Below are 14,567 nucleotides of genomic sequence, written 5' to 3' on the forward strand. Positions count from 1 at the left end.
TGTGGATACTTGGCTGACAAACACCACCACCTCTGGAGGGCAATGGACACCGTCCTCATCCATTTGTTTGTTCAACTCATGATAGGCAAATAGACCGGTCTGATGATGATAATCCAGCGGGATGTATTCCATTCGGTAAAAGGTTGGAAGTCTTGCATCTCTGATATGGGATGGCCGGGGTTAATGATCATTAAAGATTTTTTTTAATTAGGATTAAGGAAGAAAGATAATGAGACCAGTCCGTCTTTTTTTATTGTGACAGATTCCCATATGTTTCGAGAACTGCCAATTACCACGAATCTGAGGCGGCTTTCTCTTAAGTTGAAGTCGGAGAAAAATGGACTTCAAAATGTTGCAAAGGGGTGTAGTATTAGAAGCGCAAAGAGGACGACTGGCGACAATAAGGAGGGACAGATCTATGTATGTATATTGAAAGATGGCTGGCCATGGAAGGCTGCCATTTTTCACTGCAGAACTTTTAAAAGAGATTAGCAGTTGAGAAAACGTCAGTCGTTTAGTGGTGTTGGGCTATTAAGCCTTTATGAAGAGAAAGAAAAGGTGTTGTCAGTAATAGTAATCTTTTTATAAACAATTTTTATTTAAAACAGTCCGTGTAAAATAGAGATAGATACTAATGAGGAAAAGCAAATGAAAACGGAGAAAATATTGATTAAATGCTTCATTAAATATGTGATAGGAATTATGTTGCCAATAACTTGATTGGGCCAAATGCACAGGATGTACCCCGTTTAATATTAAAGGTAATGAAAAGTTAAGTAAAGGATAGACCTTAATGGAAGTAATTTAAATTGATTTTTGACTTTGTTGTTCGACTATCTTAACAGACAACAACATCGTATGAACTCAATTCAGATGGAAAGCTCATATCCACCAGAGAGTCATGCAGTTCACACATGTGATGTGCGGCCCCAGTTATAATCGAGACACTCTTCTATGATGTTAGAATCAATCGCAGCCCAATTGCAATTGAGTCAGAACTAGCCTGGTCTACCGTGGAAGGTTAAAGGCATTCACTTGGTAGCTATTTTATCGCTACAATAAGCTATGTAGTAAAAATTATTTAAAATTGTCGTCGAGCTCATAGAAATTTTATACATTTAAAAATTTTGTTTTTCTTGCTTGACATTAAAAAATTAATTAACTTTTTTCTTCTTGCTCTGATTTTTTGAAGTAAATTTGCCGACAAATTTAAATGGCACGGCGAATCGAATTTTCTTCGCCCTGTTTACAAATTTTGACATATCAAGTTCCAAAAAAGATGCTTTGTTGGTGCAATTCGCTGGGGTGGCCACCTTATAAATGCGCCTTGGCCTGATAGAAATGTGATGTAGGCAAAGCTTTTAACAAATTATATTTTGATGAGTTTTTATTTAAGATAACACAAAATCTTATATACAAGGCGATACGATAACAAAAACCTCACGCAAAATATGATTAAAGAAATTTCACTTAAATTTAATTTCAGCAGCTGCAAGACCAAAAGCACAACACGTTTATGCAATAGCTTGCTATGAAAGAAACATATATTTTTTATTTATTTTAGGAGAATATTTATTTATTTTCGCTTATTTCTCTTTGAAACGAGTTCAATGATCGGAGATTTTCTTTGCAAATTGTAAAGAAAAGTCCAATGTATGGGTTGAAAATTCTTTAACTTTTTCATGTTGCTTTACAAGGCGGATTAAAAAAGGTGGTCTCACGCGAACATCTGATAAAAGCCGACCAGGTTTAAAGGTATTAAGATGTCAGATTTTTGTTTGCATTCCCCTTGTTGTTATCCTCCTTTTCGCATATTCTCTGCTCATGAACGCACACATATACACACAGCAGACAAATTTCTTTGTGTGTGTTGGCAAAACGGCGATCAGCTTGATGACAAGATGGCGGATTACACCATATGATTTGTGGTTGTTGTACAAATGAGACCACCCATGACATAATTACCAGATAGTGCGCAGTAAACAGCTCAGTACAATTTTTTCTCGCGAAGTACACTATCTGTCAACGAGTTTGGTCGTGTGTGTGTGTGTATGATAGTTAAGAACAATAGCACACACAAAAAATGGCGCGAACTAGTAACATACACAAAATCAGAGTTACACTAATCACTGTTTTGACAGTGTACTCAATATTTTGCTGTTGGGCAACTGCCACTATCTGTAAATAAATATATCTTGAGACCATCTTAAATTGTTTCGCCATAGTTGCTAAGGTGGGATTTGTTGCAGAGCTGCATTTTTCAAAGCAACGCTCAAAAACAAAGCCCAACGTACTCCTTCTGTTTTGGCTTTAAGCTGAGTATTCTGTTCAGCGTTTCAGGCGGAACAGATCTCAGTCCTTGGGTTCTCAATGTAGACCCCAGGGCCACTCTGTCCTCTAGCTGTCAACTGTTTAACTGCCCGGCCAGACCCACTCGACTCAAACCCAGATCCCTGAGGACTCACCCCATCTTAGTCGCAGAGTTCCTTAGTCTAGACACTCAACAGAATCAAGCAGACGAAAGATAGAACACAATAAACTGCTACAACAACAACAACCGAGGAGTAAGTAAGTATTGGTCTAATCACGCTCCTGTGGACTATTCCCGGATTCAGTTTCCATTTCAAGCCTACGGCACGTCTACATAGTGCCCAACATCTGTGAGCCTTCTCGGTACGATCCTGGATGTGACACTTCCAATTCAGTTTCCTGTCCAAGATCTCCTATGTATTTGACCCTGTCAGATTTCGAAATCGTTCTATTGAGGAATCGTGGTGCGTCAAATTGGCCCATCTTCGGCTTCCTCGTGAACAGGCATATTTCAGTCTTTTCTGGGATAAGATTGAGACCTCTGAGTCTAGACCAGTCATATGCCATATGCAAGACCCATTCGGTCCTTCTGCATAGCTCGTTCGGATCCTTACCCCTTAGAAGTATTATTGCATCGTCTGCGTTACAGACGGGTTCAAATCCCTCCTCATTCAGCATCTGTTATAGGTTATTTATGATGGTCACCCAAAGGAGTGACGATAAAATGCCCCTGTGTCGTGTCCTGTGACACTTTCTCTCTTATATTTATGCCATGGACAAACAATTTATCCATATGGTTTATCCCGTCACTAAGGACCAGGTCCACCCGGTACTGGTTTAAGGATTGAACCATTGTGTCGGTCCGCACATTGTAAAAAGCCCCCTCGATGTCAATGCATGCCTCCAGTGTGTACGTTTTGGCATCGAAGGATTCTTCTATTTTATGCACAACCTCGGGCAGGACAGTCTCCACCGACCTTCCCTTGACATAGGCATGCTGTATGTATTTGAGCAGTCTGCTGCATGCCTTACATTTTATCATGGTGTCCACAATACGTTCCATTGTTTTGAGAATAAAGGATGTAAGGCTTTTAGGTCTGTAGGCTTTTGGTGTCCCATAACTTGCCTTGCCGGGCTTGGGTATAAACACCACCCTTGCCTCCTGCCACGCTTTCGGAGTATATGCAAGTCGCGCTGTGAAAATTTTGGCCAGATGAGGCGTCAGATAGTCTGCCTCTTTTTGTGGTTACGCCGGTCCGGGTGACTTAAATGGTTTGAAGCTCCTCAAGGATTCCTTTAACATAAATTCCGTAATTTTAAACCTTCGATCAACGTCATTATTCCAAGATTCCGTCTCCGTGAGTCCCGTCGTATCCTGTAGAAAATGGATTTTCATCAAAAGCCATAGCATGTCCTCCGTTGTTTCTGCTCTTACTCCCATGTCTTCTAATGTTTAAGTTTGGACATGGGTTTTTGAAAGAAAATTTTTCATCTTTTCGCTATCGACCTGTTCGCAGAAATGACTCCAGGAGGCACGTTTTGTCACTCTGGTAATATTATTGTATTCCTTGAGCCATGTGTAATACACATTTAAATAAACTTCCGCTGTTTTTACGACTTGCTCTTTTAAAAAGTCTGCGGACCCCTTTCCCAATATTGCGAGTCTCCCCAGTCATCCAGGGTTTTTCTTGGGCAGATTTCCATTCTCGGAGAGGACAACTATCTTCGAAAGAACCCACCATTACAATCGTAATCCTGTTGACATTTTTATCAATGTCTTCTATGCTTGAACAATCTAAATTATCTTGCCCAAGTTTTCTTCTGAGTAGCCTTCTGAATTTCGGCCAGTTGGTTTTCAATTTATTACGGAAACTTATCGGATTCGGCAATGACCGTGCTATTCCAAACCTAATGTCTTGATGGAATGAGAAGAAATGCTCAATGGAGAACCTCCAATCCTAAATCTCATCGATTAGATTTTGCGAACATATTAGGTCGTTAGTATTTAAGATTCTGCCAGGGCTTGGCCCCGCTAATTAATGTTGGTACTACCCCATGAAATGTGATGAGAGTTCGCATCGCACCCTATTAGTACCTCATTTCCTGTGTGTTTTGCTTTCCTCATCAACAGTTGCAGCTTCGATGTAGGTGGCGCTGTCGGAAAGTCGAAAGGCAGGTGAAGTGATGACAGGTATGCTCCACCGTCTTCCTGTCTCATCATTGTTGTATGCGACGTTGACAACTCTGGGGAAAATACATAATTTAAATTTTTATAACAAATAACGCAGGTCCTCGGCCGAGTCTCATCGTCTGCTCCCCGTTCTTTAGGTTGAATTGAGTTTCCCGTCACTGCACTGCCTTATATTTTAATATTAGAATCTTTGCCTATCCTAGTCTTCCGAATCTTGAGAAGGTCGATACTGATCCCATCTTCGGTTCCCTGTTCGTTAGGCTGTATTAAATCTACCAACCCGCACTGCCTGATGTTCCAATATTAGCGTTAGGCGGCATTGAGTTCTCTGTCATTGTACTGCCTGATGTTTCAGCATTAGAATCTTTATCCATCCTAGTCTTCCTAATCTCGAGAAAGGATCTGGATCTTTTCTTATCCTAGTCTTTCCAATATTGAGAGATTCAGTGATTGTTACGTCGTCGGCCCCCTGTCCGTTATGTGTTATCGAGTGTCCCGCTACTGCACCTCTCAATACGGCCATGGCCCCGTAGTACACCATGCCCTTAGTCTAAGCCAAAGTTGTCACGGAGACTTGATCAATGCCCACCACGAGGAGAGTTCCTTCCTCCTTTTCCTATCTATGGAAAGCCTCCCATTTCTTCACCACCAAATCCTGGTTTTGCTTGTTCAAGACTTCTATCATGCGTTCCCTCGCGATTTCACCGCCCATATCCGTGATGAAGACCGTCGCCTTTGTGAGCATTAGGATGCCCATCATTCTCCCTTTGCGCCCCAGGGAGTGTGGATACTTCCAGCGTGGTTTTTGACAGTATCGATACATATCGCTGACGCAAAGCGCAGTCAGTAAGATGTCCCCTCTAATTCTATGGGTGGACCACCTTCAGAGTTAAATACATGTTCGATAACCTGTTCGTTTACCAAATGCCTCACCTGGGACCGACGATCTGCTGGAATCCTACCGGATGCACAATCGATATCGATGATTCCATGGGTCATCTTATCGCTGTTGTGCTTTCTTGTCACTCCGGCGTAAGAGAGCGAATCCTTACCTTTCTCAGCGACCATCTTCACCTTCCGTGATGGCTGTGGCATCCTTTTGAAAATCACAGTCCCCCATGAAAACTCAGGGGCCGTGAGGGCTTCCTTCGTTCCAGTTCCGACTTTCTTCCTCCGCAGGACACTGTTTGGAGTCTCCATTGCGGGAGTGCAAGCTTGGTTTTCAAAGAGTACTTGAAAACGGGGAGCACTTTTTCTTCTTTAGCATTTCAGCTGTGTTATGCTCTTTGGGAGATCTGTTTCTCTTTTCAGCTTCCGTAGAAATGTTTTGAAGGTCAGTCCTACCCATTCCACCATCCTGCACTTTCACCAGATTGCGCTGCCGATACATACTGCTCTGTCTCCCTCCTCGTGCACCGGATTCTCGATCTTCTGTCCATTCAGCTGGGATGACTGTTCATTGACACTGTCGCTGTCTGAATTCGAGTCGGAAACATCACCTTCACTTAAACGCTGCGGAGGACCTGTGCACTGAAAGGCTGGGGGCGAACTGTGAACTCTGGTTTATCCGTCTCTTCCTCATTAATTAGTCTGACGACTAGTTTTGCGCTTGAAGCATTAATCTCGACTACAGGTGCTAAGGCCCACACCTATAGGAGCTAAGGCACCCGCACCTATAGGTGAGGAGAATAATATGCTACGGTCTGACGCCACCACCGCAGCTGTTGGGTCTTTGGAGTTAATTTCTGGCCTACTCCAAAAAGGCTTTAATTTTTTTCGTAATAGGTAGTACCTATTCCGAGATGCAGATTTTTTTTCTTTGAAAGTGAAATGAAAGCACGTCCGCTCCACTCAAAGGCTACTTTGTTGGTTTGAAATAGGCGGAAAGATTGTACTCTGATTATAGTGAGAAAAATAACAAAAGACTATATAAGAAAGACAGAGCAATAAGTGCAGATAAAGAAACGTGTTTTGGTATGGAAACGAAAACATTTGAATGCTGTCAACTTTCGCTCGGAAACAATTAAAATTTTCAGTGGCTTCTCCGAAAGCAAAGTATAATACCAACCCTTTAGCACTCCAATGAGCTAGCTGAGAAAATAATTTTATCATTGCTTCTTTTAATTCTTCAAGGTTCAAATGGCTTTTCTTTTTTTAAACTAATTTTTGATAACGTGTCCCGTTATTAACAATTTGCAAAAATCACAAAGCAGCAACACAAGACTTAGAAAAATATTGGAAAAAATCAAAGTTCATTCAAATAAATTTACAGCATAAAAAAACTCCTAAGATATGTAACAAAATATATTGTTCAGTTCTTTACGAGAATGTTACATTTGTATAATCACATGGCAGCCGGCAAAGGCTGCCGCCCCAGTGTATAACACTCTGCTACAACGACAAAAATAATTTGTGTGAAGTCCTACCCCTTCACAAGCAAATGTCTGATCCAATTTGAATTTGGTAAAATCTAACCTTTTACTTTTATAAAAAAACACGACCAAAAACTGAATTCGAAAGATTCTACCGATTTCGTTTACAGGAACAAGTTCGTATATAGTATTAAAATAAAACACAGCAACTGTTGTCTTTGTTGTACGTTGTTGTTTGGCTTTTGTGTTCTATACCGTAATTCTGTAAGTTAATCCTTGTTCTGACTTCGACTTTTCGCCCGAACAACTGTCAAAACGCACTATTAAAATGTTGACGAAGAAAATGCAAACATATTCCAATGGTACTATTAAGAGGTAGCGTCATTAGCACAACAACAAACATCTACCTCCAACGAAACAAGCTTGATTGGCAAATGCTGTAAGTGCCAATGTCAAAGTCGTTTTAGAAATAAACTTTTTTTACAATTTATCTTCTTCAAATGTGTTTTAAAGTCATATTTTCATTATAATAACACTATTTTCTTGCCGATTTGTAGAATCTAGCGACCAAATAAAACATCGTTTTAAGATCTTAGAAGAAAATTCAACTGTGGTAACAAGCATTTAACATGTAGATATATAGCAAAATCAAAACAAAAATAAAAAATTTTACTGATCTGTTCGCATGACCTCACCTTATAAGTGCATCCTCACATCCCGTAGAAGTGGTACTGATCATAATTACAAGGTAGTGTACCGTAAACAGCTGAGCACAATTTTTTCTCGCGAAGTAATCTATCTGTCAACGAGTTTTGGTTGTGTTTGTGTATTTAGTTAAGGATCATAACACACACAAACAACCAAAAATGGCGCGAACTAGTAACATACACAAAATCAGAATTACACTAAAGACTGATTTTGACAGATAGTACACTCAATATTTTGTTGTTGGGCAACTGCCACTACCTGCAAATGAATATACTTTGTACTGAGCCCTTTGAACAAAATATCAGCGACATGTCGCTGCGCCAACACAAATTTTGCTTCAATAATTGTAAAAGTATAGGCCTGGTAATGCTCTCGTAAACATATCATTAATGTAGGAAATCGTGTCAGCTGTTTTGTTTTGCTTTGTGAAAACACATGCAAAATTGTTCGTTCCGTTTTCGTGTTAGCTGATAACATTTTGAAGTTTAAAGAAATTTCAAAACCAAAAATTCATGTTTAGAAAACTGCTATTCTATGATTTCTCTGTGGAATTTATTACAATTTATTGTTTATAATTACGGTTGAATGGGTAGCCCACCATGAAAAGGTGGCCAGTTTGACCTGTAGTGAGAGGTAAATGGAAAAGTGAACAAGTAAAAGCGTGCTAAGTTCGGCCGGGCCGAATCTTATATACCCTCCACCATGGATCGCATTTGTCGAGTTCTTTTCCCGGCATCTCTTCTTAGGCAAAAAAGGATATAAGAAAAGAGTTGCTCTGCTATTAAAACGATATCAAGATATGGTCCGGTTCGGACCACAATTAAATTATATGTTGGAGACCTGTGTAAAATTTCAGCCAATTCGTATAAGAATTGCGCCCATTGGGGCTCACGAAGTAAAATAGAGAGAACGATTTATATGGGATCTGTATCGGGCTATAGACCGATTCTCTAGGGGTCAAGAAGTCAAGATCCCAGATCGGTTTATATGGCAGCTATATCAGGTTATGAACCGATTTGAACCTTATTTGACACAGTTGTTGAAAGTAAAAATAAAATACGTCATGCAAAATTTCAGCCAAATCGGATAGATTCCTATCCGATGCGCCCTCTAAAAGCTCAAGAAGTCAAATCCCCTGATCTGTTTATATGACAGCTATATCAGGTTATGGACCGATTTCAACCATACTTGGCACAGTTGTTGGATATTATAACGAAATACTCGGTGCAAAATTTCATTCAAATCGGATAAGAATTGTACCCTCTAGAGGCTCAAGAAGTCAAGACCCAAGATCGGTTTATATGGCAGCTATATCAGGTTATGGGCCGATTTGAACCATACTTGGCACAGTTGTTGGATATAATAACAAAACACGTCGTGCACAATTTCATTCTGATCGTATAAGAATTGCGCACGCTAGAGGCTCAAGAAGTCAAGACCCAAGATCGGTTTATATGGCAGCTATATCAGGTTATGGGCCGATTTAAACCATAATTGGCACAGTTGTTGGATATAATAACAAAATACGTCGTGCACAATTTCATTCTGATCGGATAAGAATTGCGCACTCTAGAGGCTCAAGAAGTCAAGACCCAAGATCGGTTTATATGGCAGCTATATCAAAACATGGACCGATATGGCCCATTTACAATACCAACCGACCTACACTAATAAGAAGTATTTGTGCAAAATTTCAAGCGGCTAGCTTTACTCCTTCGGAAGTTAGCGTGCTTTCGACAGACAGACGGACGGACGGACGGACAGACGGACGAACATGGCTAGATCGACATAAAATGTCACGACGATCAAGAATATATATACTTTATGGGGTCTCAGACGAATATTTCGAGTAGTTACAAACAGAATGACGAAATTAGTGGAGGGTATAAAAATATGTGATAACAAGAATAGAATAGGGGGTAACCGCCAATACGGCGCTGTCGTATCGGCCTATCCATGTTAGCACTATGTCGTGAAACTGGGGTCTATTCAGGAATTCCCCATACTCCGCCACGCACTTCGACCTCACCGTAACAGAACCCGCGGCCTTGAGGGCCGCCATATACACGGGATAAGCACCAAATTGAAACTTTGAGTACTTTGAGTATGTGCCATATATAGCGGTATGGCACATAGCTCTGCCTGAAATGTTGTGTGTGTCGTAGTATAACCTCAATCCATTCCCTGTCTCCCGAAACTCTCCTCAGTCTGCTCACCGCATCCATAGTGTCCAGAAGGTAACCTTGGCCGAGTTTTGTCTCCCCGTGCGGCTCAGGGCGGTGGCTGTCGACCAATCTCCTCGTTGTTAAATGCCCTTTCAAAGAAGGCCGCCATCGCGTACTCCTTCAGTTGGAGAAACGTCTCAACATCTCGCATTAGTGCATGGACGGCCGCCTTCTCCGATCTGACATTGAGTTATGCATGAAGTTTTCTGACGTCAGAACCTTCAAGTCTTTTTTGTTAAAAAAAAATTATTTTGTTTGAAATGTTAAATGCTACGTTTTCCAATAAGCATAATTGCCTCTTTACATTTACGATACATTTATTCTACATTTACGTCAACGAAACCAGGTCCAGGATTCACTGAATAAAGTTAAGCCAAGCAATCAGCCGACATACAATTTTTTTGCAGTATTTGGCATTAAGGATGTCAACTTGTTCTCTTTTTTTACATTCATTCTTTGTTTAAGTTTTCTCTTATTCGATGATATTTTCAATCGGTCCCATAAACATTTAATGATGTTCATGGGACCTATCCACTTTATATTTTCGGAAGTGACCTAACCTTCTAATGGTGAATCTTGAACCAGGCCTTAATTAATTGCTTACGAACTGGGTCACAAGCAACTCTGTTTCAACGTATTTGCTTTGCTTTTACTTTGTCGCTTTGTATGTTTTTTGTCGTCCAATAGAATGCGGCATATTTAACAACTAATTAATAGACAATTTTCGTGCGAATGAAGTTAGTACTAGGCTTTACAACTGCAATGTCCAAAAGGGATTCGGGTTGTTGTCAAGAAGACGTTAAAAGATTTCTATTACCCATTCGCAGCGAAAATGCCTATTAATTATGGCGAAATCCGACGCTCTCCTTTTTTTTTTGTCAGAACACAAACAAAAGTCAAACAACAACACACAACAGTATGAAGTAGAGCTGCAATTTGCAATTAAAATTGTGCGAAATTTATACTGATGCAGCGACATTTCGCTACTATTTTGCTCATAATACTCGGTTCCACTTGTACGTAATATGTACGCATTATCTTCGTCACCATTTTTTCGAAGTGCGTTTAGACAGTTGTTTGTGTAAAAAGTCAAAGTCAGTGATAGGTTATAGACAAAGTAGACTGTGGTGGAAGATGTTGATTAATCCCAAATTACATTTCTATGCAAACGAAGAGGAATAGGAGCTGTTAAAGGGGCTAGCTAAATAGTCGGGTGGGGTTTCGGACTTCCCTCATTTACCTGATTGCCACAATCTTGGACATAAACAAAATTCCCAATAAACCAAAGCACGATGGACTTTGAAAACTAGAAGACCAAACCAAATCAAAATGAAACTTCCCCACTTATTTGGTGTTGTAATTGACCCCACTTATTTGGTATTGTAATTATAAAAAACATAGTCGACAAAACAGTTGGATTCCTTAATGTCATGGAACCTTGGTCTCAAAAACCTAATCTACCATGGCACTCGTGGCCTTAAATCTAGTGCCCCTGATGCAACAATTACTCCATCTCCATATCACCACCCACGAAAGATAGATGAGTTTAGAAAACGCATAGTCAAAGGTTCATTATTAACTATTATCGAATACGATTAAATTATTAGGATATTTTTTCAACACGCGATCCGCCAAATTTTAATTATGTCAGCTTACGGAAAACACAACGTTCCGAAAATGGTAAGCATGTATACAACTGAGGCAAAATTAATTAAATTGGATGTAAATAATGTTTATTTCGTTGAATTTTCCTAAATATGACTATGAGATTGATGAATATACCTTTTTTGTCTCAAAATTAATTTCTTAACAACTAACTAGTTATTTCACTTTTTTTGTTGTTTAGCTTTACTTTATAACCATTTTTATTAGCCAGGTTGGTATGCAGGATTCACTGAATAAGGTTAAGCCAAGCGATCAGCCGATATACTTTTTTTTTTTTTGGACTTTAATCGAAATGGCAGAGTACGACTCTATATGCCAGGTTGTACTTCCGAAGTTGGTGTCCCCACCAACTGTAAATTAAAACACGTGTATTAAAAATACAGAATTAAAACCAATGTACAGTTATAACTGTACTGTGTATAACGATGACTAAGCATCGAATCCCGAAGCGTCCGCTTCAGACGAATTCTAAATGCAAAGTGTACTTTTTTTTTTAATATTTGGCAGTACTTGGCATTGAGGATGTCAACTTGTTCTCTTTTTACATTCATTCTTTGTTTACGTTTTCTCCTATATGATGACATTTTCAATCGTCAGATTTGACATCCTTAATGATGTTTATGGAGCCTATCCACTTTGTGTTTTGCATGTGACCTAACCTTCTATTAGTGAATCCTGGTTGGTATGATGATCAAGATATATTCAGTTATAGGTAGTGACAGTTGCTCAACGACAAAATATTGGGTGCACTATCTGTCAAAATCGGTGATTAGTGCAACTCTGATTTTGTGTATGTTACTAGTTCGCGGCATTTTTGGTTGTTTGTGTGTGTTATGATTCTTAACTAAATACACAAACACAACCAAAACTCGTTGACAGATAGTTCACCTCGCGAGAAAAAATTGTACTCAGCTGTTTACGGTACGCTACCTTGTAATTATGTCATATATGGTGATCGCCGATGCCTCGATGAGCATTTTACACTGGAGGTTGGTTCTGTTGGAACTTTAAGCTGTTAAGGGCTGGTACTACGTTCTTTCTGACGGAAAAATTTCCGAAAGTCGTTCTTTAGGTGGTTTGACATGGTTGATTTTTTTGGGTTTCTTTGGCCAAAATGTTGCCATTTACATATAAAAAAATAATATGGCATCAAACAATTTATCAGCTGCTTATGAGCATGTATGTTTTTTGTAATTTCAGTCAAAATCCCCCTTCGTAATTAATATATAATGAAACACAAAACAATTTAAAAAGAGACAAATGCAGAATTTATTTGTAAAAATATTTAGATTTTGCAGTATTTTCATTGTTTAATAAGCACAACCTTCCAAAAGCCTTTGTCAGCATATTCCACTTTTATATAAATATTGTTTCACAAACTTCATTATTTCGTACAAATTGATTGAGTTGCATGTTGTGAAAGAAACATTTATTTTTCTTTCGAGTATATTTACTTATATTAAAAAATACTTTCTTTTTTATGCATCCACAAACACTTTTTTTCCAACCAGAGTTAATACTTGTGAGCGACATCACTAACACTTACAGACACGGCAAATTTTTCCGTTTGTTTTTTTTTATATGGAGTTTCAACTCGAAAACCGAATATAGTACTGGCCTTTAGGAATGAAATAGAAGAAAATAAACTTAGCATATGATAATCATTCAACTTATCTGTTAAATCTTAAAAATTATTAATTTTTTTCGCCTTGGGAATTGAACCGGAGACCTTGGAAACTGTTGTGTAATTAGGTATCTGCTAACTCACTCAGCCACTAGCCAGATACATTTGATTCCGTCAATTCGGCGACGTAGATTGTGTGTGGAGTCTGATATAGTGTAGTTAGGTTCCACGTTCCCATGCGACTATTTGTAGACTTAGGTCAGTCGTGTGTGGAAGTTGTAATTGGGTGAACATCCCGAAGTGCCTTCTCCGCACGCTTCTGATCCGTGACGGGATTGAAAAGAACCCCGGACCCTGGTTTTGTTCGGTTTGCCAGAACCGCCTCCATCATCGGTCGGTGTCGATAAGATGTAACCGGTGCATGGAGTGGGTACCTTTCCGATCTTGCTCTGAGCTACACTTCACTGATCATACAGTACAGTCATACTGGATATGTCGCAAGGTGCTGTGCGAACGTAGCCAGCAGTGGGTCACAAGCGTCGCCGTCGTAGCCTTCTGCGTCCTCGTCGTCGGACTATGTGACCCCCCCGACTTCTCCCGTACGGCAATTTACGCAACGGCAGCATCCCAGCCCAAATATTGCCAGGCCAGTGCCGGGAAATGTATAATTTTTGCAACTAAACTGCAAAGGTCTCCGCGCAAGATCGATGAGATTGTGGATTTCATGAATCGGAAAGATAAATTGGTCGCAGCGATACAGGGGACAAAGCTGATCAACACCTGCAACTTGCACATATGTCACGGATACAATGTGCTACGTAAAGATTGCTTAAGGAATGGAGGTGGGAATTGGCCTTCGTGATACACCATTCCGTGCAATATAGACCCATATTGCCTGCGCCTGGCGCTAGTGACCCCTACATGGATAGCAGTCAGGTCCGGTACTGCCGGGATAGACCTATACAACGCATACATACCACCGGTTGGTAGCTGTGTCCCGATTAATGGCCAAGCTTACAACCCCGACATAAGTGGATTAATATCTGGCCATAATCGTATGGTTCTAGCGGACTTTAATGCGTATCACACTTCATGGCATTCTCCCCTAGGTAACGACCAGCTTGGCACAGCTTTGGCAGTGCACGGTGAATGAGTATGCCCCCACTAGGATTACGAGAAGGTGCAGCAGCTCGCCAGACCTTTCCATTGCATCTCCTGATCTCCTGAGTGACGTATCCTGGCAAGCCGTCATCTCTTTGGGATCAGACCACCTCAATCATAAGAAGGCCGATTGGGCTGGCTTCAGAGAGTATACCAGACGCCACTTCAGTGAACTGTCACCCGCCTCGGATGTGCTAGTGGCCGAGAGGAAATTTCGAGACATCATTAACACATCAGCCGCTCGCTTTATACCAGCCAGTCGAATACCCCAAGTGCGGCCCAATTTCCCGGCGCAGGCAGTGGTACTCGCA

The sequence above is a fragment of the Stomoxys calcitrans genome, chromosome 3 (genome assembly GCF_963082655.1).
Source record: "Stomoxys calcitrans chromosome 3, idStoCalc2.1, whole genome shotgun sequence".
Lineage (NCBI taxonomy): Eukaryota > Metazoa > Arthropoda > Insecta > Diptera > Muscidae > Stomoxys > Stomoxys calcitrans.